Raw genomic sequence first — 24,982 nt, 5'->3', positions numbered from 1 at the left:
AAAGCACAAATATTATTGCGATTATTGGATATGCACTGAATATATGGTAAGCCTGAAACCGATCACAAGTGCATATGATTTGATGTGAAGCGTCCGTAACGCATTATTATGGTTGTTCAGAGCAAAGTAGTGGAATGAAATGTCGATCCTAGTAAGCATAAACATAGTTTAGCTTTGCATATAAAGTTTCAAGTTATTTGCATTTATAATTGTTATATTATATAAACTTAATCTTTAAAACGTTACGGACGTGACAGAGCACTGAAGCGTCGAGACCTCTTTATGAAAGCCCTTATAAATTCAACAGGCAGTGCTGTTATGACCAAATTAGTATATTTATTTCTCAGGCATGCCTCCATCTTTCAGCAAAATGCTTTATGTTCAAATTAAGTTTTTAAAAGGGGGGTCTTTGATACCTCTTTTGAAAGCATGAAATATGGCTGGTTGAAATGAAAATTTTAGCATTGTTGCTCACCTCATATGTGGTGGAAAAACAAGGCAATTTTCTTAAAATTTCTGATACAGCACATTAATACAGTATATTACAGACCTAAATGGACAACTTAAAAGGGGTTTTGATCTTTAGGTAAAAACTTTATTTTTTCATGGTAAAGATGACCTTTGCGTGGAATTGCCCGTCTGTCAACTGACTGAACTGATTGACTCTAACTGTAATTCCAGTTCAAGTCAGGTTTGAAACAACATGAGGAATTTTCAGAATTTCAGAACACACCTTAATGTCCTTAAATTCTTGGTAACAAAATTGCTGGAGTTGATCATCTGTCTCATATTCAATTACATGCAGACCTTTGGTTTGAGGAATGTTGAAACTCAACAATAAAAATGCACTGCACTACACAAGCAAACAATAGCACACAAGAGAACCTCAGCATTTCCAGTTTACAACATTAAAGGTTTACAGGGCACATTTTGGGAATATTACAGGGCAAACATTCAGTATTGCTTATCATCAATAATCCTAAATTTGTTTTGGGAAAACATAACACTGTTATAAATTATATATGGAAGCTAGCAGCCAATAACTAATTTGCTCTTCATGCTTGGTTTTGGATTCTCTATAATGACACTCTTAAATGTTTTACATTTTTTCTCCCATGATGAAAAAGCATGAATGCAGTATAATTTTCACTTTCAAATTCCCAGTCTCTAGATAGATAGGTTATATTTTCCCATAAGGTGAGTGTATATTTATAAACATATTCAGCTATGAAAAAAAATAAATAATAAGAGACCACTACAAAATTAGCAATCTAGACAATTACAATAATATAAAGTTTGTAAATTCTTAATGAATAACTAGTTATTTAAAATTGATTAAAAATGTATTAAATATGCAGGGATTGACTTGATGTGTACTTAGTGTAGAACTGTATTGTTCATGCCCACCCTAGTATACAAACAATATCTATTAAATTATTATTTTTTATAATAAGTGGCTGAGCCCCCCTAATATTGAAATCCTAGAATCGCCCCTGCTATATTTATTAAGACAGGCTTAACATAGTGGCTCTGTTTATGCAACTGGTCATATTGACAACAGACAAACTCGGAAGGTTAACTGGGAGTAGTCCTTATGCTATACCTTGTGTCAAAATGATTGATGGCTTCCGGTTGACCTTGACCTTCCGGTCTCCCTTCCGGCCTGTATTGTTATGGATTGACCTATTGACCCTTCCTATCCCTTCGTTCATGTGTTTTGACAGGTTGACCTTCCGGTGTCTTTCCAGCATATGTTGTTATGGTTTGCCCTATTGACCTTGCTCGTCTTTGATCATGTGGTTTTGACAGAAAGTTTTGCCCTATTTGAACCTTTTTATGCCTAGATCATGTGGTTTTGACAGAAAGTTTGAAGGCGCTGTTATATAGATGTGTCAGCATCTCCTCCGCATTCCTGAGCACATTGTGAGCCCCTTTGGAAAGTGAGAAGAAAAAGACTGTGTAAGTGTGTCACACGACCATTGAAAAACAATTATACAAGCAATTAAATGTTTATAGAGCACTGAAGAAAAAACAACAACATACAGGTTATGAAAAAATCAGTGTGGTGTCTATCACACAAAAGAATAAATGAATAAGGATAAAAGAATACATCACACAATATATAACGCTGATGTAAGCGCCTTTGTAAACAATCATTATCTCTGGTACACAGGGTTGTATTTTCTGTCATCTGTTTAAAAAAACAAAAAAACAAAAAAACACGGATGCTGAACATTTTTGCAGTCTGTTTGACAGGATTAATTAAATTATAGCTAGTTAGTTAGTCTATGTCCTGTCTTTCACTTTGTATGCTGACTTTCCGGTCTGTATTCGCTGAATCGGCCATAACGCTGATATAGGTGTCTTTGTAACAATCATTATCTCTGCTACACAGGGTTGAATAAAGCAGCCATTTGTTTTAAAAAACACAGATGCTGGACATTTTTGCAGTCCGTTTGACAGGTTGAAATAAATTATTACGGTTTGGTTAGGACCTGCTCATCCTGTCTCGTGATAGAGCATTTCCTGGAGCACAAATTTATTCCTTGTGCAATAGCTCCATCTCGTGGAGAAAGTACCGTTTTTCACCACAGTCACCACAGGTCTATAAATAAAAGCTTGGATTCCAGCCAAACCATCAGTTTTTTGTCAACTCTCTTCTCTACCCTGACCATCTGCACACCTTTTCAAGATGCAAAAAAGTAAGTGTTTTATGTTATATTAATCCGCTGTTTTTATACATTAGGAATAATTCATTACTGTTTTTAAACATTGATTGACTAGTTGCTGGGGCTGCTATTTCTCTGTTTTATCTAAAAAGATTGTTTTAACTATTGTATTTTTATCCGCTGTCTGCTGTTTTTAACTGTTTTGTCTCCTATTTTTATCTGTTGGCTTTATCTGTTATTTTTGTCCGCTGTCTGGTGTTTTTAACTGCTGTCTGCTATTGCTGTTTTTAACTGTTATTTTTATCTGTTGGCTGCTATTACTGTTTTAACTGCTGTCTGCTGTTTTTTACCGGCTTTGTCAGCTATTGCAGGGTTCATCTGTTAAAATCTCTATTGTTGCTATATTATTTTCATCATTGTTATGATATTAATCTGGTAATTGTGAAACTGTTTTGTCAAAAAGACGTCCTGGTGACGGCTGATGGGTTATCATATCATCATTTCTCGGTTATTACACTCTGTCCTAGCCACATAAATCTGATTGCCATCTTATATCATCTAGTTTTGGTCTATGTTTCAGAAAAACACAATTATAATTTCGTGCGTTTCCACATAGCGTTACCCATGACTTTTATTATGAAAAGAGTATGCCTTCCTTAATGACCGTCGGGTGTTTAGCCAGCATGCTACAATGTTTTTCTATGCTCACAACAAACATGTTTCAGAGAAAAAATGTTTTTCCCATATGCTTTCATTACGTCTTTGCTGTGGTTGTGTTCTACCCATCTGATCTCATTTCGACGTTCTATTATAGTTCTTGGCTTAGCATATATCATCTGCGTGCTAACGGTGGCTTATGTTCTATGAGTTCTACGTGTTATTGTTTACCAAACTAGTTTTCCGCCGTCTACATGGTTCTGAAGCTAGGTCGATGTGTTTTCGCGATGTTTTAAAACACAAAAGCCTGTTTTAAAGGGTCACGACACCCCCCTCTTTCAGCTCAAGTCTAGCTCACAATCTTTTTGAAAAATGCAACTTAATTGGGCGTGGTGGCTGTGAGAAGAAGGGAGGGGAAGTGGGTGTGGTGTGGCACGGCAGGGGAGAAGGGGGGACTGTCATCGCCAGTGGCCCATGCATGCATATCGACCATAGACTGTAAAAAAAGATGGACGACGCCCCTTCGCTCTCTTCCATTGATGAGAACTGAAGCCGCCAGTGTCCCGATATGGCGCTGACATCTTGGAACTTGAGTCTGCGCAGTAGCGATCTCGGGGCCAGACCTGCGCAGTCGTGAGCAGGAAGTAAAGCCGTGAAATCAACGCTCCGCCCTCACTCTCGCAGGGAAAGTGCATTCTGCACACTTTTTTAAAAATTGATTGCAGTACGACAAGAGGCTTATTAAAATAAAGTAAATACAATCTCCTCAGTCCTCCGAAGATCCCGAAAAAAATGTCCGTTGGTGCTTCAGTGACTACTTCGCTCGGAGAAACTGTCAATCACAGCTGTCAATCATGACGTTGCACCACCGCATCACGTAACTAACGAAAAACCAACTTATTTTTGAAACAGACACTTGAACTTACATCAGCGTGATAAAAACGACAGCAAATGAAAGAAACCACCTTTGGAAAAAGATATTTGAAGTGTAATTTAATTGTTTAGTTTGTCTCGCGTCCCGTTGACTAACACGGGGAGGCGGGGCTTATGACCTATACTAGGACCAGTCACCGGGGGGCGATCGAGACGTTTTGGCTTCACTTTTCAGGGCTTGTGCTTGTTATCGACTGTCACTAAAAATCAGTGGTAACACGTGAGGAAATGCTAGATTTTTTTATAGCTGGCAAAGTTATAGTCTAATGAAATACACTGATACCTTATAATTGTATTTAAAACATATAAATGCACATGTATATGTATAATTATGTCATTATAAAATATATTTGTTTATATACACACTATAAATCCATATATTTGAAAATAAATAAAAAAATCGCTTAAAAAAAAAAACGTTCCGTACATAGCCTAGATCTACGCGCCCCATAAACCCACATAATAAAGATGGACAGTGACATAGAAATTTGCACAAATTAAGCATACGTTCCATACAATTGAGGTATTATCGAAATATCTAAATTTTAATAACGAGTGATTATTTAACAAAAGGCAAGTAAAACAGTCAGGGTTACATTTTAGACACACACACACGCGCGCACACACACACACACACACACACACACCTCTGAAGCGATAGAAAAGTCCTCGGGACCACATCACTCGCAAGACGAAACCTGCATTGGTGTACAAGGTCGAAGTCCACCATTTTCCCGTTGAATGGTTGCTACACACACATTAGAAGTGTCCGTGGTTGATGGCCAACCAGCCGCCCGCAGTCAGAGTCTAGCCCTGGCAGCATCGCGAGGAAAGATGCACTGGAACTTTTGCACCACGAAAACAAACGCGCGTCCCATCATTGCCTCTCTCATCTACTACACGATATCATAGGTTGACATGTCTGTCATTGGAAAGATCCACGTGGTGTCATGAATAATTAATAGAAAGTGTCTCCTCATTGGATAAAAAACTCAGTCTCATTAATAATTATGAGACACCGATGAGTCATCAGAGTACTATAGTGCTCTGCCACGTCACAGCCAGTGACGTGGACACGATGAAGATTTTAAACCAGGAAGACAAAAATAGCGTATAAAAACTCAAATGTAACCATTTTCCCCCTACTATTAAATCTAACAGATGCTAACTTTGTCTTCAATGGTGTTCAACACACATACCTCTGTTAAAATCTCAGAAATTTTGGTTTAGGGTGTCGGGACCCTTTAACACTGTCTGAAAGCGGTCCATTCCATAGATATCATATAAAGGCTAGATGTCTCGTCCGCGCTGCTGGCCAATGGAGCTCGACATCCGCACACGGCGGCCATCTTACGACAGGGTGCTCGCTCACTCATAACATGGTGCATGTACTTTTAAATAACCATAACTTGCTAAATTTTCTACCGATTTTCAAACGGTTTGGTTTGTTATAAACGTCAGAGATGTAGCTATTATACTGCATACATATGAATAATTATGTTCAAAATGTTTAAGCATTCAGAATTATAGCCACGTTAATAACGTTTGTAAGAAACCAAACCGTTTGTAAATCCGTCCAGATTTCAGCGAGATAAGAGGATTTGTGTGCGTGCTGATCACTCACCTTAATTCACAGAGCCGCCGGTGATGCCGGAAGTGACTCCGCCTTAAGACATCTAGCCTTTATATGATATCTATGGTCCATTCAACCTGGTTGTTGTTGTTGTTGTTTAAACCGATGCCACATAGCACCCCTTAGCGTCGGGTAGGTAAGAAGTGTATCCTGTTTTTGTAAAATTGTTCCTCGACTGTGGTTGAAACCGAATGCACATAGCGCTCTGTTGCCATCTTCTGGTTATTATTGGTACGACAATCTGTTTTGTGAAATAGGGCCATCTTCTGGTTGTTATTGGTACGACAAGCTGTTTTGTGAAATAGTGCCTAATCTTTTTAACTTAATTATTTTAATGAATTCATTTATTTTAAATTATTTATTTTAAATGTATTTTATTTTTTTTAATTATTTATTTTAAATTTTTTTTTTTTTAATGTAATTATTTATATTATTATTATTTTTATTTTTTTTTTATTTTTTTTTTAATCCATGCTCTGTGTGTGTGTGTGTGTGTGTGTGTGTGTGTGTGTCATAAAATTTTGCTAAAAGAACAAGCATTTTAGATTCAAGCGTCAGTCGCCCTCTCAAGGCTGAAGGGTGGAGATCCAGGTTACATTACATGCTACATGCGTATGTGTTTTATTATTCACGGTTGATGTGTATAAAATAAGCTCACTAAATTGTCTTTCATGCTTAAACATGTTTTATATTTTCCAGGCTCGAATACCCCGAATATTGAATTGGTCGCCTTCCAAGCCATTAATGATGCATGTGAGAACTTATCTTTTATATTGTTTTATAAATTAAAATGAACTTATTTTATTTCAATTATCTTAACTAAAGTTTTAATTCACAGTATCGGCTGTGGTAGATCTTACGAAAGATGATGATGATGATGATGAGAGTGCTGGACCAAGTGGTGAACCTTTGAGAAAGGTCAGAAAGACCGTCGGTTCCAGTTCGCCCGGTACCCCACCTGCCATTCCACTTGCCGCCCCACCCCCCAGTCCTATCACCCCACCTGCCAACCCTCCTGCCACACCTCCTGGCACCCCTCCGGCCATTCTACCCGACACCCCACCTTCCACCCCGCCTGCCATTCTCCCTGGTACCCCACCTGTCAACCAGTCAGCCGGTCCATCTACCAGTGGGGCAAGCAACCAGCACCCCAGTCCTGACACGACTGTGTTTTACGGTAAGCCTAACTACATTATCGGGAGTTTAAAAATCCTAATTGAAACAGACTATTAAGATTTTTGTTATTTTTCTACACAACAGGCTCAACCGGAAAGCATGATGATGTGACGGCTTGGGATAGTGACCAACTGGAAGCATGGGAGTGTGGTTCTTGGGCGAGTGAGTGCGACGACGAGGTAGCGGACATAAACGCTAATCAAACAATTGATGAAAACACCAATTTTCACCAGTTTTTCCAGTTTTCACCAATCATCGGAAGAAGACGAAGGAGACATTGAGGATGAAGAAGTAGCACCAGCAGCAAGGTCTCAGACAGTTGATGATGACGGTACTACTCCTCTGATGCGTGCGCTTATTGATTCAATAGAATCATTGAGACAACAGTTTCGTGATGCACACAGCGAAACACAAAACTGTTTAGAGACACTGCACGGGGAGGTTCATGCACACAGCGAAACACGTAGTAGATTAGAGACACTACACGTTCAGGTTCGTGACGCACAGATCGAAACACGTAGTAGATTAGCCGCATTGAGCGGTGATCTTCGCAGCTCTCAGCTGGAGGTACATAGCAGAGTCGATGCGCAAGATCGATTTATTCAAAATCTGGCCGATGAAATATTTCGACGTATCAATAGAAACGAACGCATGTTCACCGAATACCATCGTGAACTGGTACTTTTGATACATCATCTTCTTCTCATTCTCGTCGAACAGTCAGATGAGTAAAATAGATGTGTTCCATTAAATCATGTAACGATTTTTTTACACTCTGATTTTATATTGTACTATTTCATGTATGCTTTTTACATATACTCTGATTTTGTACTATTTCATGTATGCTTTTTACATATACTCTGATTTTGTACTTAGAAGAGAATTTGTTTAATTTAGAATCTTCACAAGCCTTCGCTAATTTGGATCTTTTTGAATTAGCTGTAAATCCAAATATGAATTTGTACGATCATGTGCCAAATGTAGACAACGATCCTGTTGTACAATTCGGCGGTGTTTTAAACAACCAACCACCACCAGAGCACCCTGACGGTAATGATACTTCACAACCATCCACATCAGGTAATGTCGACCCTACTACACAGACTCGATTAAGCCGTACGGACATTGATAGATTGATTCGCGAGGTTGGGGGCGTTAACGGATATCATGTTTTACCACGACCTCGTTTCAATAGCGTAACATTGAGAAGGACTATGAATCTGAGAGAGATTAACTCTACAGATTTGGCCTCTTATCACACCCGCTTACACGACATGCTCAGTGGGATTGTTAATTTTGCTAGAGAATTCGACCACAATGTTCCCGTAATCAATATTACATTGTCAGCTCCCAGTCTCCAAACATCAGTCAGCGGAGTTTTAACTCACGGTAATAATTACGACATGGATTCGCTTTTCGATCAAATTGAAAAAGTTTTACAGAGCAACAATCGGTTACTATCTGACGATGCCGTCGAATTTGAAGCTTCAGTAGCCATGAACAGACAAGGCGGGGGTCGAAGTAAACTTACAGATCTGGCCGTTGATCAGGTAATTAAAAGAAAAAAGACGAGCTTATTCTGCCCCGCAAATATTTCAAATAATTTGTGCTTCTCCATCTGTCTCGCACGTTTTTTTAACCCGCAATTACCCGAGAGAGAGTTAGAAAAACTGGCTACTGCCATCCAAAACATCGTCGGCTTCTCAATCCAAGACAAATTCGATCTTGACGACATATCATCGTTTGAATGTGCGCTAGACATTAAAATCGTTGTATTTCACAGATCTAACGCCATGGTCTTAGAAACGTACAAAAATTCTGATGAACCCCATCCAAAAACAGTTTTCCTATATCTCCACAATGACCATTACTACATGATACTAAATTTGCCAGCGTTCATGGGTTCGTCATACGTGTGTCCATTCTGCTACAAAAGTTACACCAACCGCAGAAACCACCGATGTAAGCATGCCTGCAACATCTGTTTTGACGCCGATTGTTACACGTTCCCTGTAAGAATCATACATTGCCCCGATTGTTTGCGTTACTGTAAATCTGCCTATTGCTATGAAATGCATTAAAAAAACACACCTCCCGGTCAGGAATACCCCGCCTGTGATATTATAAAATTTTGCAAACTATGTAACAGACGTTACGACGTTAAACCGGGGAATAAGAAAAGTAAACACATGTGCGCCCCGGACAGATGCGTGCATTGTCGAGAGCGTCTGGTGGACGTGGGGGAGCACCAATGCTTCATACAACCCCTAGTGCCTAAGGAAACGTGTGAGAAATACATCTTCTACGATTTTGAAACGCGTTACGAAAACGGTAGGCACGTGGCTAATTTTGTTTGCTAATTCAAAGGGAAGAAATTTACGTCCCAGGGTACCAACTGCATAGCTAAGCTAATCAACCATTTCAGACAACCCCGATATAAAGGCTATTGCTTCATCGCTCATTACGCCTCCAGATTTGACTCCTTTCTAATCCTGGAGTATTTTTGCAAAGCCGGGATCACGCTTGAGATCATAATGCAAGGATGCAAATTAATTTTCATGTACGATGAGTCATTTGCCCAACGATATATCGATAGCTACTCATTTTTTCCAATGGCTCTTGCCAAAATGCCCGCGACGTAAGACTTAACGACGACTGAAAAAGGCTACTTCCCCCATCTTTTCAACAGGGTGGAAAATGAGAACTATTTCGGACCATACCCCGACAAAAAGTTCTACAACTACGATAACATGTCGGATAAAGACAGAGAAAAGTTTGATGAGTGGTACCGCACGGTTGAGGGTAAGTTCTTTGACTTCAAGAAAGAACTGTACGCGTACGGCGTTAACGACGTCGTCTTATTACGCGAAGGATGCATGAAATACAGAGAGTCTTTCATACAATGCACCAAACTTGACCCTTTTGGCTTCACGACGATCGCCGGCTGTTCGATGGGGGTCTTCAAAACACATTATCTCGCCAGAAACACTCTCGCCCTCACGCATAACAAAGCGTACGTCCATCAGAATAAGTCCTACTCAAGTGGTTCGATCGAATGGCTCGAGTATGTAAAAAAGACTCAAAACGTGGACTTTCACCACGCCGTAAACCACGGCGAAGTATCGATCGGTAAGTACTTTTTAGACAGCTACTACGAGCAGGACAATGTGAGGCACGGCTCAGAGTACGCCGGTTGCATCTTCCATGGTCATTGCTGTCGCTTTGCACCCCATCAGATGCACCCCTTGTCCGGAGTGCCCTATGGGGTTCTCAGGAACCAGTTTTGACGATAAGGTTGAAATTCTGCGGAACGTGTACGGTTTGCAAATCGAAGTTCTTTGGGAATGCCAATGGAACAACATGAAAAAGGCTGATCCCTCTGTGATAGAATTTATGGCCAATTATTCCGCCCCAGAGAGATTGAACCCACGAGAGGCTCTGTACGGTGGGAGAACGAACGCCTATAAACTGTATCACAAAGTGACCGGAGATGAGAAAATAAGGTACTTTCACCAGTCTGTATCCCTTTTGTCAGGCAAGGAAAAGCTACCCGATTGAACATCCCCAAATAATTTTCAAAGATTTTGAACCGATTGAAAATTATTACGGGCTTATCAAAGCAACTGTGTACCCTCCCTGTAAATTACTGCACCCGGTTCTCCCTTACAGATGCCAAGGAAAACTCATGTTTCCGTTATGTAGAACTTGCGCTCACGACCAAAACCAGACCACGAGCTGTACCCACACGGACGAGGAAAGATCGCTCTCGGGCTGTTGGGTCAGTATCGAGCTTTTAAAAGCCATCGAGAAGGGTTATGTGGTAGCCAAGATAGACGAGGTTTGGCATTTTCCGCAGCGGTTAGACACGTTGTTTGCCGAATACGTAAAAACGTTTTTGCGTTTGAAACAACAAGCGTCCGGCTACCCGTCAAATGTCGTCACGGATGCCGAGAAAGAGACTTACATTCGCAAGTATTTTGAAAAAGAGGGAATTCAACTTGACCCCGAAAAGATCAAGTACAACGCCGCCCAGAGGGCAATCACGAAATTAATTCTGAATAGTTTGTGGGGACGCTTCTCTTTAAGACAGAACTTACCTCATTCTATTCTGGTGAGCGACCCTGAAGATTTCACCAGAATTGTTTTTGGCAATACCGACACGTTGACGTATTTCTCATTCATCTCAGATGACGTAGCTCTCGTCCAGCATAAACCGGACAAAGAGGATGTTTGCAAGGCGCGCGACGTGAATCTTTTGTAGGCGCCTTTACTACCGCGCACGCCCGACTGGAATTGTACGAATTGATGGACAGACTCGGCGACCGACTGCTATACTCTGACACAGACAGCGTCATATTTGTATCTTGGGAGGGGGACTGGGAACCTCCTCTGGGGGATCATTTAGGGGAGCTGACTAGCGAATTAGACGATTTAGAACATATAACTCAATTTTCGTCTAGTGGACCCAAATCGTATGGTTTTGAAACGGCCAAAGGTAAAGTGTGCATGAAAGCTAAGGGGATAACCCTGAATGCTAAAAATTCCCGAGCTATCTGTCTCGAATCCCTGATCGGTCTGGTTGACAGCTATGTGACTTCGCATGATAGATCCAAATACATCCTGGCTCAGACGGAAGACATTGTGAGGAATAAAAAGTCTCTCACATTGCACAACAAATCAGTCGTTAAAAGGTATAAGGTGGTGTACAATAAACGTAGACTTTTACACGATTTCAGTACGCTTCCTTATGGCTACTGATCAGATGATGCACAGAGGGTCTCAGGATGTTTCCTGATTTCAGACTTCAACACCCTTTCAGTTGTGTCGTGAGTGGGCCGTCCAACTCTGGAAAGTCTTATTTTGTAAAACTTTTGTTGGAAAAAGGTTTGAATATCATTTCCAAGAAAATTGAAAACATTGTTTGGTTGTATGATTGTTGGCAAACTTTGTACGATGATTTACTTCAATTGTGTGACATTAAATTTGTGCAAGGAATACCCCAGACTCTGAATGATGATGATTTACTGCCTGTCACCAAGACAAACCTGCTCGTGGTGGATGATTTAATGGAGCAAGCTAGCGCTAACGTGGAACTTCAACGCGTTTTCACGCAATATTGTCACCACCGCAATCTCAGCTCTATTTACATAGTGCAAAATTGATTTGCCCAGGGTAAGTCCAGCCGAACCATAAGCTTAAACGCTAATTATATGATTATGTTTAAAAATCCTCGGGACGTCAATCAAGTAGCGATGCTAGGACGTCAAATGTACCCGGGAAACACAAAATACTTTATGGAGTGTTATCACGACGCGGTCGACTGACCTTTCGGCTACCTAATGATAGACTATAAAGCAAAAACTCCGGAGCGGTACTGTCTCAGAACAGGATTGCTTTCCGACCGTCAAGTGGTTTATATCCCGAAAAAAAAGAAGAACGTGATAAATCGTCATGTCCGCCAGACTTTATAAACATCTGCCGGTGTTAAAACTGCTACATAAAGCCACTCCTAAACAACGACGCCTTATTTTACAATCGGCGTCCGACGAATTCATTTTAACGCTCTGTGAAGTGGCTCTTAACATGCTATATGGCACAATTCCGGTCAATAGACAGCAGTACTAAAAACTGAAAAAGAGAAAAGCGGATATTAAATTTGTAGTCAATAAAAAAATTGGCATAGCGGCCAAGAAACGAGTCTTCAACCAGAAGGGCGGATTCCTGTTACCGCTTCTAAGTGTCGCAGTACCCTTTATTTCGAGCTTGATAGCAAATCGATAGGATGGAGTATGCCGAGAAGATGTATTTAGTTCCACACCATCAACTGGATAAGATCAAGAGCGAAAATGTTCGCGAGAACATTCAACGGAGCGTGGGGAACGATTTGGATGATACCATAAGAAATATTTTACAGCGGACTGATTTGAATACTTACGAAAAAGCCAAACTTTACACCAATTCCCTGAGCAGGTTTTTGACCATCGTTAACCTGTTAAGGATCGCTGTGCCGTACACGGCACACCCACCCTCGGAAGTGACGCTACATAAACTTCATTGTAACTTTGAAGCATTCAATCTTCAAAATATACGGTCATACAGCACATCGTTTGAAAGCGTAGACTCTCAAGATTCCATTAAGCCCACACACAAAGCATAATATGATTTATAACAGTCATAAAACTGTAATCTAGTTGTTAGTCACCTGAACTGGGCGGCGCCAATTCAGTTTGTTTACTTACCGTCAAAATTCTTCCCTCTTTCCACTTCGGTGAAATTGTCCAAAACAAATTGTTTTCATAAATCCCCAAGAGTCCAAGGAAATGGAATATCCAAGCCTTTTAATCCAAAACTATTTGTTCGCCTCACAATCTTGACATTTCTGACCGAATTACGATATAAAAACTGTAACAGTAGTTCACTACCGGACATTCTTTCGACTCTCACTTCTCATTCGAGACTTATAATACTACATTTGGGTGTCATGTTTGTTGAGCAAAGTCTTACGTATCAAACAAGCCCTGTCACTTCTCTCTCCTTCAATCACAGGCTTTGTTTTAGACCAAAACAGTAAGAGAGTGCCTGACAGGCTGCGCGCGCTGTCAATCTCGCACCTGGGTTTTCGATTGGATAAAAGCCTGGATAAAGCCGGCCAATGTCCAGTCAGTTCAGTTTTGATTGATGGAAGTATTAGCCAACTAAAATCGATTGCAGTGATACACAGTTTATGCAAGCATATTCGTCAAATTCAAGTGCGCAATGTTTTCATTCACATGAGCGCTTTCGCCACTCGCGCGACGCACACACATAGTTCGCCGACCATAGACTGTAAACACACATATACACGCAATGTTTTGACACATGGAGCTTGCATAAATGCACGGATTTACTCCAAAACATATATCTGAGCATCTCTATCATGGATCGTCGACTACAGAAGAGATTTGGAGGTGTTTTTGATGAAGATGAAGATGAAGAGGAGCAGCGACGAAGAGCAGCAGAAAGTAATAGGATATTCATTATAATTATCAGTTTATTGCAATTTATTTGAGTAAAAACCACAATTTGTAATTACAAATGTTCTAAAACATTTATTGTTTTCTTTTTATATATTTTATACATTAGTTTGAAAACGATCACTTCTGGAATGTCTATACATGTAGTGAGAAATCACTGTTTTTGCTATTAGAATTGTTCAAAATAAAGGGAATTTTGTTCAAATGTTCAAATGTTGTGCTGAAATCGTTTTTTTATTGTGTGGTTTGAAGGGCAGAACAGTTCTGAATTGATATACATGTATGTAGTAGGCCTATGTAGTGTTTACTCCTTATGACAAGGTGTTGGGTGCCAGGTGTCCATTTGGAGTCTCCAAATTGCATTTTGGAAAGGACGCCTACACTTTACTTGAATAAAAGCTTATAGAAACTACATTTTTGGGAGTATCATCCTCAAATTTGAATCTAAACATGGTTAGACATTCAGTTTTATCTTTATGGTGTTTTCAGGCCCTTAACATAAAAGTCTGATAATTTTTTCCCTAAGTGAAGTTAATTCAAAGAAATCGTGAGTCACTTTCATGTAAATTTGACCTTGTTTTATTCTGTTCCTATGCTACTTTGAGTTATAATGACTCTTGTGTAACTAAGTTTCAAGTGTCTAGTTTAAAAAAAGATCAGAGTTATGAATGTGGACCATAGGGTTTAAGAGCTACAGACATTTGTATTTGGGTATGTCATTTTCTGAAAATTCTCAAAAATAGGGGGCGCTTGTTAAGAGGTTAAACAAGGCGATCATGAGAGCAGTGTTTCAACACTTTCGTTACCCCATACCGATCTTGGTCATAAAGATGAGCCACCCGCTGATGCTAACGCTGAAGACGGCAGAGCCGAGGGGGAGGACATTGTCGATGAAGTTCTGAAGAACGTACCTTCGAGAAGTGTGAAAAACAGCAGATACATATTAGACAAGATGTCTAAAGCTAAAGGACTAAGCGCTTGGAATGAATCGGGGGAGTTTGTATTCAGGGGTAAAGTCATACAAGGGTCGCACATGCTCGATTTGTTAAAAAATGTTACGACCCTGCAAAACGTTAGGGATGACCGGAGACCTCTAGGATGGTCGGAGTTTCTACGTGCCTTTGCCGAATTAAACATCCCATTTTCTACAGTGCCGAATCAACAGGTCAGATGCGCAATTAACTCTCTAAAGAGTAAACCTGTAGAGCCCGCATCACCTCCTGTTAGACCTTCTAAAAAAACTCCACGATGGTTGGAGTTTTAACGACTCCTTATATTTTTGTGTGATACATTTTATCTCATGATTAAATAAAAGACGATAAAAAATATAATGGTTTTAAGATTTTTTGAATTTATACGTCAAACATGATTTATTGATGTATTGCATGTCTGCACACAGTGAACGCACAAAAACATTTTATCATTACAAACATACGGTCTCAATCTCTTCACAAAGAGCGACACCATTTTATCATTTTTTATATAATCATTGCTGTATAGTTTCATCACATGGTTATAGTCGTGACCTCTGGCTAAATGATACAGAAAAAACACACAATGCTGTCCGCAGGTATCTGACGTATAATCCTGGACACGTCTGTCGGAATATAACACGTCGACGTTGTTTGTTGTTAGAAAGTTATTGATGGTGATTGGAAAGAGGGGGGTGTTGGGTGGATTGCCAAAACTGTCGAAAAAACAAGCGGGCCCATCTTGGGTTAAATAAACCGCGACCCAATGCTCCCCCGGTAGCCGAGCAGGGTGAGTGTTTATGACGGCCATCGATGGTAAAATCCTGAGCGTTTTTTTAGGTAGTTGATCGCTCGGTAGAACGCCGAGAAAATGAGTCCTGCACGTAATTTTATCCATGATGGCGGTGAGTTGTAGCGTATTCATCTCAATAGTAGTCGAGCAGTACCTGTCTGCGGTTAGACACATGCTGTCGAATACGGCGTAAATGAATAAATTAAGGGTATTCGGCAACGGTTGTCTGAAACGAGCTTCGAGTCTGATATTCCCGGACTTGATGAGCGAAATGTGCTGACCGCAGTCTTCATCAGGCGTAAGATTAAATGCGTAAAGCGTGTATCCGTTCAGGAAATCACCCCTGTCGATAGAGAGCGATTGGTTTTTTAGGTGTCTTCCTGTCGTCATCGCCAACTGATAAAATTCACGTACTGCCGAACCAGCTTCGAAATTAGGTTGTAGAGGCTTGGCGGGGAATTGTTGACCGTCGACATAGACGGCTAGGAACTCCAGATCGTAATGTTTGAATGCAAATGGATTTTTTTCGTAGGAACCGGTGAATGCGTCATTGTCAACCATGGCTATGACGATAGATTTTGGTAGGGTTCCTAAAAACAGATTTTCTTGATTTGAAACACGTGTCCCCTCAGGTATGGAGAATTTTTTTAGAACCACTCTATCTATGGGATACTTGGCGGTTGTCGAGAGTAACGCCTGGGCGTGCCCCAGTCTCACCGGCGGTGCTACAGAGACTTTCTTGACAAATAGGGATGCCGACTCTATTTTTATTTTGTAAGCCACATCATTGCACCTCATCAGACAGAATTCATCTTTTGCTCTAATTAGGCGTATCTTGATGTCAATTCCGTTTAACAAAAGTTTTTCTTGAAAGAATATATCGCTGTGTATAGGGGCCATCAGTTCCACCACCTTGCTTTCGCTGGTGTAGGTCGATCTCTTCGTCAACCCCGCGTTACGGCCTACGGGGTCATTCACATCCATGTGACCGGCAGTGTCTTTGTAAAACAGTCCGACGGAGAAAAGAGATTCCAGCGCATCTTTACTGTAGTTGATCAGACTCTCTATGATGCAACGATAAGGGTAGGTGCTCGAACTCTGTGATATCAGGCGATCGCCGAGGGTCACGTCGACTTGTGAAAATATAGTGGCTGCAGGGTAATTTATTAGGGCAACCAATGCAGGATGTACGATGTCGGCTCCATTAGGTCTCGTGATTTTCAGGCGTAGATAGAGCATCGTATTATTGAGATCTACATAATCATCGCCGTTGCCTTCAATAAAAAACTCTAATGGTGCGGTGTCCGATATGGCGGATAAAGGGGCAACTTCTAAATAGCCGTTTTTCTCAATAACAGTCTGCGTCAGCGGGACCGTAAATAAGTCCAACTCGGACTTGATGCATTCTCCCGACATACGATGCAGTAGCGCCATGCTAGAATATGGTTTTTACGGATCTCTTGACAGATGCTTTTCGACTAACAGACTTGTTACGCTTTCTGCGTATGACTGGACGCTTCTTTGTTCCTCGTGTTGTTTTCTTCTTCATACCCCATTGACCACGCCTCCTTACACCCGGCGGTTTAGACATCCTCTTACGAGCCATGACCATCAGTCCAGATCCGTCTTGAGCATTAGCATTATTGCTATGCGCACGCGTCAATACGTTTGAGACGACGTCGGATACTATATTTTTAGCAGCGGATTTTAGGTGGGGTTTCGCGATGCTAAATCCTCTTTTTAACAGAGGTATGGCCATCCTGAACAGACCTCTGAAAAGTCCTCCTAAGCCCGCGCCATACATAACCCCTCCCCCGGCATAGCCTGGCAAAGCCCCGCTGGCTTGATTTCGGTAGTAGCTTACATAGTCTGCGGTATTGGTCTCTCTAGGGTTATAGGAATAACTCATTTTTAAAGAATAGAGTGATTCGTTGGCTTAAAGTGTAGGTGGTATTTCACGGTTTTGGTCGTCCTTCAACTCTATGGTAATGCTGCTGATGTGATCCTTGTTGATCGATGCGTAATGCGGGTTGTCGTATCTAGCAATGACCGTGTCGTTGCTTTTACCCGATATATGTACGCATCTCAAAAGGGGGACGTAAGAATCACCGACCGATTGATATTGGATGATGTCGGTGTAAACGTACAATGTGTAGAACCCGGCGTTGATATCGGATTGATGAGGAGCGTACGTAATGGTGCTCGTAGTAAAATCAGCCCCTTTATGATAGTTCGGCCGTCCGAGAGCATCGTCCGGTATCATTCCTAAAATAGTGGCGAGTCTCCCTTAGAAGCTGACTGAAACGTTGGGTTTCGCGATCAGAAACACTTTGTTTTTTAATTCATCGTGATTCAATACGGCCGTGGGTGCGAGAACCTGATTTATCGCGCAGAGGATCGCACGAATGTTCGCGTAGTACCCCCCACTTATTTGTAATGTCATCGATACAATAATCCCGGGTAAGTCTTTTTTAAACGATTCCGCATCTTCAGGGGTTCCGCTATTCGTGTATACGGGTGCTGTGTACAGGGTGAAATGCCCATCTTCGTCATTAAAGTCATACCAGCTTCTAGGATATTCGATTTCGGCGAGTCCCACCTCCCATTCTCCTTTCAATTGTATAGCTTTTGCTAACCTGGTTGTATAGCCGGATATGCGATTTTCGGGATAAACCGACCTCGATGCATTGCACGGCAGCGTGACGTAGAACCCGTGATCGTCCATGGTGGTCCTTCGCTCTTATGATCTCGCCCCGTTAAACGTCGGTGTGTTTTAAGGAGATTGTAAGTCCACCAGAGTTTTTTTTTATCTATATAACTATTAAAATTTGAAGGCCACCCTAGCCATTTCACTAAAACAAGCGTAGATTTCCCTTGTTTTTTCTGACCTAAAATCTTTTCCACCTTAAAAGATTCGTTTTTACTCACAATTATTTTTTGCAACTCTTTTTCATAAAAACCCCCCTCGATGACATCTGAGTCTGTAGACCGGGGGTTGTCGCGGAATACACGCGGATATGGTGAAAAATTCTTCCGTGTAGTTCTGCTCATAACCTTTGGCGAATGGACCTCTCACTTTAGAAATCCTGACGACATCGCCGACTTTGAAATTAAATACGGGTCTCTCGGTCTTCTTTATATCCCCGTACAAGTTTTGAAACACTTGATCCTCGTTTACTTTGTTGACATCCACGGGTCTCATTCTGATACTTCGGTGATAACTGCTGTTGTACCCCTGCATAATGTCTTGTAAAACATCTATGTATCGTCGGGAATTTGTAGCCGTTAAAAATCTCCACATACGACTCTTTAACGTTCTATTAACGTTCTATTAAATTTCTGCGGGACACGGCCCTCTTCGAGGATAGACTCGACCGCTCTAGTGACCTCGGGCCCGCTCTTATTCTTCAACACGCGAGCCCACGCGTACTTGCTAAATACGTCTATGCACGTCAGCATATATTTATTACCGTCGTTATCCTTGGTGTAGGCGATCATGTCGACTAGATCGGCCTGGAACTGGGTATCGACCCCGTACACAACCACTCTATTTCGTTTGTATTTTATAGGGGCTGTTTTGTGTAATGTGTAAGCATCCTCACCAGCCAGCCATTCTGAAACCTTTTTATCGCTTAGACGGACCCCGCTTTCTTTTAAGACGGCGTCCTTTAATCGTTTTTTACCCCCTAAAGAACCGGGGTTGGAGGGTGTATAATAAGCCTTTTTCATGAGCTCCGACATGCTGTCGTTTCAACCGCTGCAAAAGAATAATGCGTACATGTGGTTAGAATCAATCTTTTATTAAAAAAGTTACAGGATACATGATTTAAGTAAACATGGATAAATGATGTTAATATAACACAAGTAAAAATGGATGTAATAGAAGATAGTAAAAATGATTATAATACAAGATAGTAAACATGGATATAATACAAGATAGTATAAATGGATATAATAAATCAAACAATAAGTAAATTGAATATAATAATAATGTTAGTACAACAAAATGTAAGTAAAATTGAATAATGATGTTAGTACAAAATGGATATAATGGTATTAATAAAATATAGTACAATTGGATATAACAACGCTACATGCATAGTCTAAGTAAAATGGATCACTGATAGTCTAACCAGAAAAGAAAATCGCGACAGGCCATCATGTTTTTGTCGACATACATTTCAATAATTTTGTCGATGGTGATACCCATTTCGACAATTTTAATAGCATCGTCCTCATCATCGGGGTCATATTCTTTTGAACTCAAGGCCAGCTCGGTACAGACATCCGTCACATACGTACAAGTACACAACACATCGGTGATCCCGAGTAGGGATTGTGATTCACACACAGGGCCTGAAGTTAACTTTTTTGACCACCAGCCACTGTGGCAGGTGGATTTAAAAATCCACCCGCCACAGTGACTTTTTACCAGCCAGTTTTTTTTTTTTTTAGCCTCATAAAAGGTGAAAAAAAAGGAATTGCACAAACCTTTGTTCTTTAACTTGTAAGAATACACATTTAAGTGCTGTCAAGTTATTAACGAGATCCATACAAGTAATAATAACTCTTACAGATATAGACCTAACAAAGTTAGTGCAGCTCGTATGTAAACAAATCACACGCGGCTGTGTTGATGGCTGGGCAGCTGTTAGTTACAGCGTTCAGGAACCGTTAAGCAGAACTAAATTAATATTGTTATTACTGGTAAAGTTACCGGGTAGGCTACCGGACATTTGGACACAACATCTGTGCAACTGTCATTGTACTGTAGCCTATGTCAGCGTTGCATTATCTCATCTCATCTCATCTCACCAACAGTTTAATACAACTCACACATTCAAACGTAACGTAGTCAGAGAAGACGCATCTTTCTCTCCGATCACATAACTTACGTTCCGAAACACTCAAACTGCGCTGCTTTCACAGATGCTTTCTTTACTCCAGTAATGTGCCGCTACATTTTTAGCTAAAATCCAACGAAACATACAACTTCGTTTGAATGTCAAAGAACAGTTGCAAAAAAAAAAACACAAAAAAAAAAAAAAAAAAAAAAACTTCGCCCCTTTAGTTACTGTTGCTATGTCCGACAAGCTACACCGCGCTCACGCCAAACCATGATGTCACGCAATGAAAAACACATCGCGCAGCAGAGACACTGACAAAACGCTGACAGACAAGACAGTCCAGGTTACTTTTGATATTAAACAAAGTCTCAACGTTAAAATTTGGTCATTTTTAAAGAAATTTAGACAATACCGTTTTGTGGCTCTAATGTATCTTGACAGATCGCTGTGGTGCCTCAAGTTAAAGCTGCTCGTGAACCGATCATCTCTTCCTTCTAGTTAATTTATAGCATCAAATAAACATGAATGAACATAAGAAGGAATGTAGTTTTAACTGCGGAAAGATGTCAGTAGGCTTACTTAGTACACTCCGTTTTTTCAAGTTCAAATCCTCCAACGTTGAACTCTCCTGACTGCTTTGTCGGACAAAAAAAAAGGCGGATTCGGCGGATTATGATTGGCCAGATCGCCTGTCAATCAAACTCCCCGCGAAGGGTCGATTCTCATTGGCTGCCTGCCAATGTGGCAGGTAGATTGACAGTGTTACCCGCCAATTGCAGAATTCACCCGCATTTGGCGTGTGGTCGGGTGTTAATTTCAGGCCCTGTTCACACATCATATCTAGAACCTGTTTTATCATTACACCGGGTGGATCGGCACCATAAACACATTTGTCCGTCAAATTATCCCATGAATTAGCCAGTCCTCTTATATACACCATTTGTTTCTTGAAATTTGCTTCACGTGTAGTGTCTTCCATACATGGATGACCATCGCGTGATGCGTCCGCAATAATCTTATTCATCAGTTTGGAAATCTGTCGTCTGTAATGTCCTTTAAACATGAATTCCATACAGCTCTTTAGGCTACAGGCTGCACCCATGTTGGAGACGGCTTGGTCACTCGCCATTAACGATCGAGAGACCTTCCCAGAGATCAACGACGTCGTGCACTATTTCCTCGCAGGGTTTGTCCAGAAGTCTCGCGCTGATGTCTTCTAGCTTAGCGGCGATGAATGGTTCGTCTTTTAATTCGTGCAGAATAGTCCCGACTGTTCCTTGAATACGGTGGGGGTGAGATTTTAACCCCAACCGTCCTAGGAGGATACCGATGATGGAATGAAAATAGGGTCTAAACAGTTTGCCTGAAAGTTCATCAAAATGTGTGTCGAAATAGTAGTTAGGTGGGTTGAACAGGCAGGAATGTTGCAGTTGACTGGGATGATCAATCTCACACCCCTCACAGTCGTCCTTCAGCTTCTTGCCGATGAGATGTTGGAGCAAAACCACGGTCGCGGCTTTTATGATTTTGAACCCCACGTCACTGAAACACCCGTCTGTGACGTCGAAGCCATGATTAGCATGATGCAGGGTCTGGTCGATTTTAGATGCGTCGTACGATTCCCGATCGTTATGGAGCCTGAAACTTTTGTCTGTCCCGTGGGGACAGTCGCACTCGATCCCCGAATCCCCGTCTTTGTCGGGCTTGATATTGTTACCCGGACCGTAGTAGAATTCATCATTGGACGACCCCCGGTCTTTGCGGAGGTCTATAACGTTAGCCGGACTCCAGTCGTTTTGAAGGCCCGATGGTTCAGGCTTAATAATGTTACCCGGACCCCAATCGTTTTCAATGCACGATTCAAAGTCTATGCGACGTTTGATAGTTTTAGCCTGAGCCCAGTCTTTGTGATGGTCCGATGGGCCGCGAGCGTTGTCGTCGGGAGGGTCGAGAATGCTGTCGAAAGAGATTCCGCAGCTGCACACATGATCGGGTTCTGAAGCGACGTCTTCAGCCATGGTTTATAAATGCTGCATGGGGTGTCTGGTCGCCGGAATTTATGATCGTTGTAGTAAAGGGGCGGGGGCGTTGTAGCACTTGAGACCTGATTTATAGACGACGCTTGGGTAGGTCTGGCCGTCGAGCTTTATGATGGCTGTAGTGAATGGGCGGGGATGGCAGAGCGTATGTACTGCTGCGCGCGCATCTCTCAGGGTAGAACTGCTGCGTTTTAATTTTGTTGTATCTGTCATGCATGTCGCACCATTTGAACATTTTGCTGATTATTGAAAAAACCCTATTCAGCAGATCCAGATCGCACCACTTGAACAAAAATTGCATTTCATACAGATCGTGATGCTCGTTAGGCAGGATGTGCCCTGACCGAGTGTTGTTTAGCTTTGTCTTGTCTTTACAGCAGAATATGTAAACAGAATCATTCGGCTTCTTTTGAGTATGGTCACCTACCACGCGGTACCGGACGTTCGGGCTCACCCCGTCCCACTCTCCAACGTACAAAGGCTCCTCACCGCCGTCGTTCAGATCCTTCCAGACACGTTTGTAGAAGAGAGACCAGTCTTTTTCAGGAAATACCACAGACGCGTCTTCCCCAGCCTGAAACTCGCCGACACCGTCAGTGGTGTAGAGCGTAACAACGCGGGTTGGTTTGTGAAATTTGTACCCGAATACACGGTTACTACACATCATAAATTCAGCTTTAGTCCATTCCGAAATTTCATGGAGAAAATTTGTCAAACGGATGTGTCCGAAAGGTTTTCTCGGCGCCATAGTCAGACTTTCCATCATACGACTGCTCACCCCCGCCTCTGGGGATTGAGGGGTGGATAAACCGGCCATACTCACGTAGCTCATGTTTCTGCTGGTTGTAGAACACACCGACCCCATTTATATACAATGCTCAGGAATGCGGAGGAGATGCTGACACATCTATATAACAGCGCCTTCAAACTTTCTGTCAAAACCACATGATCTAGGGATAAAAAGGTTCAAATAGGGCAAAACTTTCTGTCAAAACCACATGATCAAAGACGAGTAAGGTCAATAGGGCAAACCATAACAACATATGCCGGAAAGACACCGGAAGGTCAACCTGTCAAAACACATGATCGAAGGGATAGGAAGGGTCAATAGGTCAATCCATAACAATACAGGCCGGAAGGGAGACCGGAAGGTCAAGGTCAACCGGAAGCCATCAATCATTTTGACACAAGATATAGCATAAGGACTACTACTGGGTTTAAATTTATGTTTTTTTAAAAGGTATAAATCATTTCTATCGACCTGAAAATCAGAATAACGCATTCCAGAGAGCTGTGTAGCCTAAGTGTGGAAAATCCACCATTCTCCTTCTGTTTAACTGGAAACACTATTTTGGCATACAGACTACATTTAAATAACATTTTAATTTTTAGGTATTTGAATTACGTATTTAGTTAATCAATCATTTGCTCAGAAATGCATTTTTAAAGGAATCTCCCAGCTAACTGTAAATAATGATTAAAGAAAGCTTTCTTCTAGAATTTTCAGTTAAGGGTAGATAAATTATTTAACTGTAGGCTACAACACATTAAAACAGCATTACTGTAGAGTAGTTTGAGAAGCAATGGATTGCAGAAGTAAAATCGTTAAGGAGGAAGTATTAAAAAAACAAAGTTGTTGCACTTCAGTGTCCGGATTCTAGCAAAACGTAATTAGTATTATTTTTTGGTCTATTAATGTCATAGAGGCAACCGAAGTTTTTTCCTCTCATTTACAAAACTGTTTCGTTCAATAAGACACACAATAGCCTACATAAGAGAATTATACCATAAAATTAAGAATAGCCCTAATTAGATTTAGCTATAAAACAGTAACAGTGGCATGCCAGTGGCAGTGGCTTGTCGTCGCATTGGGTAAATAGTTTAGACATCTAAACGAAGCAGATAGAAACCATATTTATCTTACCTGATCGTTAACTTCTTCGGATACCGTCTGAACAAGTAAGTCTGTTTTAGGTTTTGTTCATGTCAAAAACCATCCCCACCCTGTATTCACTGCTCAAACTCTCTCCTCCTAACAAGGAAATAAACAGGAGCCTCTGTGTTATGCTGTATCTAGAGGAAAGTGTCTCAAACCCTGGTGTGCTGCCTACCTAGACATCATGATGACCAACACCATCAATATCATATATATATAAATATATATAAATGTTGGTGAAAAACGGTTTCTTTCCATTTAACATTTAGGCTACATGCAAGAATCATACCATAATATAAACCGTTTTATTATTCA

At 41.1% G+C, this 24,982-nt stretch overlaps 1 protein-coding gene across 1 annotated transcript in view; it reads right to left on the bottom strand.

The window, feature by feature from the left end:
• LOC307173970 (N-acetyllactosaminide beta-1,3-N-acetylglucosaminyltransferase 3-like) overlaps positions 1-24,758 on the bottom strand; it is a gene marked incomplete at its 3' end in the record, with an annotated part of 32,874 nt that extends 8,116 nt beyond the window's left edge. Inside the window, exon 1 of the mRNA XM_079897573.1 lies at positions 24,656-24,758. The remainder of the gene's footprint in view (positions 1-24,655) is intronic.
• Between the last annotated feature and the right edge of the window lie 224 nt (positions 24,759-24,982).

This window comes from Squalius cephalus (assembly GCF_949319135.1).
Source record: "Squalius cephalus genome assembly, chromosome: 16".
NCBI lineage: Eukaryota > Metazoa > Chordata > Actinopteri > Cypriniformes > Leuciscidae > Squalius > Squalius cephalus.
Note: the sequence above shows the minus strand (reverse complement) of the source record. Positions and strands in the feature narration are given on the sequence as shown.